Consider the following 7,775-nt stretch of genomic DNA (forward strand, 5'->3'; position numbering starts at 1 on the left):
ACTAATTTATAAAAAGATTAAGTATTTTTTTTATAACAACGAAATTCGTATTACGAAATAACATCAAAAGCCGTGTGAAAAACTTTAAAGGATTAGGTGCTTACCTCCTTAAATTGTTAAACCAATTTTTTTCTTATACACATTCAAATTTTATGTTAATCTTTACATTATATTCATGAAATATTCAAAGATATTTGTGTACCTAGTTGTGTACCGACATATAAAAGCATTAGTGTATTCAATAATTTAATTTTTAAAATTTTAAACCTTTAGTAAGTTATTACGAAAGCTAATTTTACATTAGAATTTAGTTCGAGTTACTAAGAAAGAAATAGATAGACACAAAATAATGTTCTCATGTTAAATTCTGACTTTGATGTAATATCATTTCATTCTACTGCTAGGTATTAAGAAAGATATAGTTTTTGACTAGCCCTTGTTCAGAGTTAATAATTCAGTCACTATGCAAATAGAAAATTTAAATATTTTTTTCCAATTCATTATACAGTTCAGAGCTCTTGTATTCCAAAAAGTTTTTAATAAACATTCGATGAATAATATTGTGATTTCCATATATTTATATAGGTTGAATTGAAAATATGTAAAAAAAAATTAAAAGAAATATTTAAACAATTTTCATTTCAATTGAATTTTTATCGGAAGAAACACGATTTTGTTTTCCAATTTTTTTCCCTTTTTGTGGGGAATAAAAATGGACGATCCAAGCAATTTATTTTGATTACCAAAAAATACTCTTGAGTATGCAATTTTACAGTACCTAGCCGAATATTATGGCAATAAAATTTTAGAATATACAAATGTAATATTGGTTTTTTTTATAAAAAATATTGAAAAAAGGTTGAAGCAAAGTCAAAAAATTTTTATTAAATTGCTTGGAAAAAATTATCATTTATATTTAAAAAAAATTGAAAATTTTTTATACTGCAAAAAAAATGCTCTTAAAAATTGAACAAGAAAATAATTTTGTTTTTTTGCTGTGAATAAAATCTATAGCTAAAATAATGCTTAAATGTTTTAAAAAAAGCTTTAAAGGCTAAAAGGTTTATCGTAATTTATTTTTAAAATTGCTTTAAGCCACGTACGTATACGTATTATGTACATATTATGTACATAAATAGTTTGTCATAAATTTTAATGTATTCAGGTTCAATCGCTCAAATATTGTTGGTTGATACACATGCAGGAAAAATTTGTTGCCTTTTTTTTCAACAGGCTGTAGCTCGGACACGAGTATATCTGCACGGCCTCACTCTTACATTTTTTTTTGCTGGAAATTGGTCAAAGAAATTATTTGCCACCTTATGCAAAATACCTTGTATGAAAGTTTTGTACGTAACGTACAAAACACGAAGTTTAAAGTAACACGAAGTTGAACGAAATTGAATTTCTGACAATATTCGTATATTTTACATTATCGTGTATAAAAAATATTCATATATATAAAAATATTCAAATAGATTGTATGTATTTTCAATGACATTAAATAAAAATTTTTATTAAGGATTCATTTTTATATTAACATTTTATATTAAAATTGAACAAAAACAGTAATTAGAGAACAAATTAATAAATTTTTAACTCTACTATAATAGAAACATAACTGGAGTAATCAGAATGCATCCGTTCATATACTTGGTTGCATGAAGTTGCTATATTATTAAATTTAACTAAATTTATTTTTATTGCTATCATCTTTTATAATTTTAAATATTTTTCGTAACATATGTGAATAAAATTTACTTGTACAGTTACAGCGATAATTTACAGATTTTTAACCAAAAAAAAAAAATTAAATTTATATTTTTTTCACGAAAATACCATTTACTTTTAACATTTCTCATCTTTATAAAAAAAACGTGTTGTGTTTCGGCACTGTGAATCAAACCAAAGATATAAGATAAAGAAAAAAAAATATTTAAACTAAAATAAAATATTATATCTATTATATTTTTTGATTACCATATACATAATATTATTATATATTATGTAGATATATTTTTCCATCATAGCAATTTACACAAGAGAGACTCGTATATGCAAAAAAAAACTGAAAAAAAAAATTAAAAGCATTGTAAGCACACAAGACGAATATTCATTGCGTTGACTATTTTTTATGAAATTTCTTTTTTCCTTTTCTTAAAATTCAACAAAAAAATTCTATACACAAATAAAGAAAAAAAAATCGGAACGAAAAAAGGTTCAAAAGATATTTTGACCTAATAAAACAGACACACATTTCTCATGAGAAAAACCAAATAATTCCCATAATAACAGAATATCTGAGTAGCAATACAAAGGAAAAAAAATATGATATGTCATTCAAAGTAAAATGGAAAAATCATTTTTAATGTGTGTAGAGGCGATAAATTTTTACGTGAAAGTTGAAAAATAAACGAAAATCGTCCTATTTGAAGAATAGAAAACAATTTTTTTTTTTATTTTTTCAAACATATTATTTATCATGCTTTTTAACATAAAACAACTTTGTGTAGTATGCAAACGTTGAATTTGGATGTTTTTGGATTATGTATGAAATAAAAAATTTAAGGGTTTTGTACAATTTTAATCTATTCTAAAATTTCTGAAGAATAACTGTCGCTCATATATATTAAGAAAAAAAAAATTAATTAATATTATAAATTGGAATATTAGTTTTTTAGTAAATGAAAATTGGAAACTTAAATATGTTTTTTGTTTTAGGATAAAATGGAAACTATGGAGAACACGTGAACGAAAACCATATTTTTGCAAAAAATTTAATTAATGTAGATGTTTAAAAAGAACTAAGTACTCCCAGTTCTTCTAAGAAATGCTAAGAAAAACAGAAAATTATGCCTGAAGGAGAGAAAGGAGAACGGATCAAGTAGAAATAAATAAGGTTTTCACTATTTTTCCGAAAGATACAGAGCAGTTTGCAATAACGGAAGAGAAACAATTATGTTTCATTTAAGAAGTGAAGTAAAATTTTGATACAAACAGAAAACTGTGAGTATCAAAATGAAAAATTTACTCTTTGAAATAGAAGAAGCTTTTTTAAACTATATAGAGTATTGAAAATGGAATACGAATGAATTTACCAAAAAAATTAATAGGTATATGAACTGTTTTAGAAGATATTTTGTTATTTTAAATTTAAAAAAAGACTCACATATATTGAAAAGTATAGAAAAATATATACGTGGTCGTATAACATTTTTCTAATATTATCCTTAAACTTGATAAAACTTTAAAAAAATCAATATTCTCTTTTTTTTAACTATAATTTTATTTTTTGCTTTAAGGTCACAACATATAATATTCTCATAATTATGCATAATACAATGTATAACAAGTACATGTACCTTATTTATTTTAAATTTTTATGCTTATATGTATTAAAGGTTCATTAATTGACTTAAGTTTTTTTCTCTTGTATTTTATATAAAAACAATTTAATAAAATTCAACCGTATAAATATTTAGATATAATATAGGACATACTTCTACATAATAAGACCCCGAATTTAAAGAAATTTTCATAAATTACCAGAAATTATTAAATAAATTTTTATTTTCATTTTAGGATATGTCGAGTTTTAATAATATTTCATATAATAAAAACGATACATGAGAAGGTTATAACACCGAATAAAATAGCCGAAGGACAATAGCGTTAAGTACGTTTATATTTAAATAAACTATACAAGTAGGAATTTCAGTTAATTTTTGATACTAGTAATTTGAAAGGCCCTTTACATTCTACTAGCCGACAAATTTTGAGCTGATATCGCCACTTTCCACATTCTATCTGCTCATCATTTCACATAAGTGCTCCGATTCTACAATCCCAATAACAACTCAAAATTGGATTCATTAAGATTTAGCAATTTTTAACAAATTATTTAAATAATTAATACCTAGAGTTCTGATGAATTTTGTTTGGAATAGAGATGGCCGCTTGAGTTACAACAAGTGTTGCTATTTGACGTTATTGTTTTACTTTTTCGTTATTACATTATCAAATATTTTATTTAGTGTTATAATAAGATTCAATATTTCGCATGATTATTCAGGATTAAAGAAACAGGTCAAATTATCGTCAATGCCATTATTTGTATATTGAATATTTAAATCTTTAGAAATTAATATAACCCTTCTATATATAACCATTAATATAAAAATTATGAAAGCAACAACATTTAATTTTTACTAAAATAATATTTTCTATAAAATCAAGAAAAAGTTTTTGGTTAAAGTCCTTAAATCATTAACCGTTTTGCTTTATTATTTTGGATCGATAAGATTCCCTTTTATTTTATTAAAAATTTTACACAGTGTATGTATAAACTATATAGTATTTTCGTCCTTATTTACTGTATTTTGATCTTCTTTCAATATTTTTTTGCTATATGAAGTATTTATCTTTATATATATGTGTTATGATTATTATTGTTAATAATAGCTTAGAATAACATGATTTTATATTTTTTATATAGACTTTGAAGATATTTTTTTTTTGTAGTGACAAAAAGGCTAATAATATTGCTTCCTATTTTTCTTAAAGAGATTATAAAATAAAATTTAAATATTTTTTAAATACACACAATTATATTATTTATATACATACACATAATATTCCGAAATATATATATATACGTAGGTACCTATATCTTTTCTGTATCTTTTTCTTTTTCATTTTAAATTCTTTTTTAATAGCCCTTGGGCTTTTCATATATGTATCCTTAATACTAAATTTGATAAAAATAAGTTAGGAATAAGGCAAAAATAAAAACAAATTTTAGGAAAATTTTCCTTTAAATTCTCTTCTTTCCGCGCTCTTAATCAAATCAAATGAATTCAACTGTTAAAATGCTGTTTAAAAATCAGCAAGTTAAAGTTATTTGAACTTTTTAAAGAAAACATAAAATATATTCATTTTACATATAAATTTATTTTAAATATAATTTATATTCTATCCATATATGTATATGTGTGTGTTAATATTTATATAATATTTATATTAATTTTAATCAAAGTACAATGCACACTGAGTATTTTGTTTTAATTAAATAAATTGAAAACTGCTCCTTTTTTCCGGTGAGAATTAATGATCCTTATATTCTTATTTTTTCTTTTGTTTTATTATTCTTATTTGTTTTAATACATATATAAAATCTATAAATGAATATTGTATTATATAGATTAAATATAAGTATTATATGCCGGTGTAAAAAAGCACAAAATACTTGTGTATATATTTATATTGTATAGCTTTTTGTATAATGCAATGTATTATATGTAAATCGTTTAACAATATCTTTAAAAGCATTCCTTAACTTAGTATATATGTATGTATAAAGCAGTATAGCGAAATGAAATTGAAAACTTTAGTTCATCCGGGTATTAATGTACATTTAGTATATATATACTTTTATATAGATGTAAGAGTTTATTATATAAAAGGTATATTGGGAAGTCTGTTTAATGATTTTCAATTGGTGTATATTGAAAATATTGAGACAGCATCATTTTAGTGTATTTCTAGAAGATTAACTTATCGTAATGTAGTTTATCATCTTTACATGAATGTTTAAGAGATGGAAGGAAGGAAGGAAGGAAAATTAAGTAACACGAAATTGAGAATAAAGCCAATTGTCAATATATAGTTTTCAATTAATTTTTTATAAAGTATAACAATAAAAGTTTGCAGTTTATAACCGAATTTAAAATTGATTTTAAATTCAATTTCGAATTTTATACTTATTGTTAAATTCATTCATTAGAGCCAATAGGTTGTGTTTTATACTTTATTAGCTACCGTTGTCTGTGAAAATTTCATCAATTTATATAAAAAAATTGAATGGGAATATTAGTGACGGTCATGCAACACCCTGTAAATATGTTTATCATTAAGATAAATAAATCCATATAATTTAGAGCAAAAAAAACTTTTATAAATATAACAAAGATTTCCGGTTTTTTCATTGTATGCATATAGTTTGCGGTGTGAGGTCGATTTTAATATCTTATATACGAAAACTATATACAACACATTTATACAAATACATTTTGTTATGTTAACTAAGCAAAAAATTTATTTAAAAATTTCTTATTTTATTTGAAAGAGATTTAAAGTTGACCTTTGCTAATTAATAGAAAAAATTTTTTATTAAACTATTTTTGAAAGCCAAAAGCAAAAATAATTGACTATAAAAATTATATAATACTCGTTTTACGTACATATATACATACTTGAGCAATTAAATAAATTAAATTAAAATATTTTAAAACTAAAATTCATTCTTTAATCAAAAATATTTTATATACAACGTTCAATCATCAATTAAATTGAATTTTTTGTTGCAAATTTTGCATTTAATTAAAATATTTTCTGTTTCTGTTAAGTATTGAAGAAAATATTTTCTGTATTTTAAAATTTAAATTTTATTATACTTTCATTTTTAAGCAGGAGTTGATAATAAAGTATAGAAACTATTCTTCCTTTATATTAATAATATTAACAGCGAGTGGTCAATAATTGTATTCTATTCAATTCCTATAGCCAATCACAATGTGAATGAAAAATTTTCTTTTCTCATTGCACTTGTACGAGCAATTTATAAAATGAAAAAGTAGATTAAATTTATTTGCAATTTTATGCATCTTATTGATTACATTATTTGATTTAATTAAAATGAAAAAAATTTCACACGTCAATACATAATTTATTAGAATAATTGGGATTAACTATGGGGGATTAATTATAGAAACTATTACAGTATAAGTGAAAACATAAATTGTTTCAAAATTCATTTTATAACAATTTCAATAGCATAATTAAGATTTTGTATCTAATTTTCTGTTTTAGCATTAAGTTATATGATTTTGTTATGAAATTCAGCCAGAATTATTGTTATGACTAAATAGGAATTGGAATGTTATAAAATAAACATGTTTTTTTCTATATTGTTAGATGACATACAAACGATTCATAGAATTGAACCTTGCTCTAAATTTTTTTTTGGTTGAAAATCAAGACATTAATTGTAAGCGGTGAATATTTTTATGTCGAACTCAAATTTCCATATTTATCAAAAATTTTAAAATATTACTAATTACTGTTTTTTAGTTTGGAAGTTTTCCGTTTTTAAACATAATTTTAACTTAATTGAGTTATTATAGATCTGTTTACTTGTGCGTGCATTGGTCGTTTACGCAGCTCTTCTTTTATGCTTCTCCCCATACTCTTTGTTACACAAAAATAAAATTTATTTGATAGAGAACCATAATCCGTATACATCTAAACAGGGAGTATTAATTGTCCTTTAACATATTGAAATTTTCTGTTTCATAAAAAATCAAACACATTATTTGTTAAAAATAAATCAATAAATAATCAAGAAAAATGAAATTTTTTTTCTATTCTAAAAAATGCTACTGTTGATGCTGTAATACGAGTACATCTACTTTTCGGTAGCTGGCAGTAATGGTATTTTTATGCGTATAAAAATTAAATTTTGAACGTTTTTAAAATCTTTATTACGGAAAGAGCATTAGTTCGAAATAATTTTAGTGAGTTGAAAAATTTTTTTTTTAGAATAATTTTAATATTTTTAGAAACACCAGAAGTGGTGTACCACAGTCAACTGGGATCTTGCGTTCTATGTGCAGTTACTTTTTACTTTTGTTACTTAGTACTTTTGTGTTGGTAATGGTCAATAAATAATGAAAATTAGAAATGTTCAAACACTGAAAATTAGGAAGATTTTTGAGCAA

Source organism: Condylostylus longicornis, unplaced genomic scaffold (genome assembly GCF_029603195.1).
Source record: "Condylostylus longicornis isolate FDR11 unplaced genomic scaffold, ASM2960319v2 ptg000031l, whole genome shotgun sequence".
In the NCBI taxonomy this organism is placed as follows: domain Eukaryota; kingdom Metazoa; phylum Arthropoda; class Insecta; order Diptera; family Dolichopodidae; genus Condylostylus; species Condylostylus longicornis.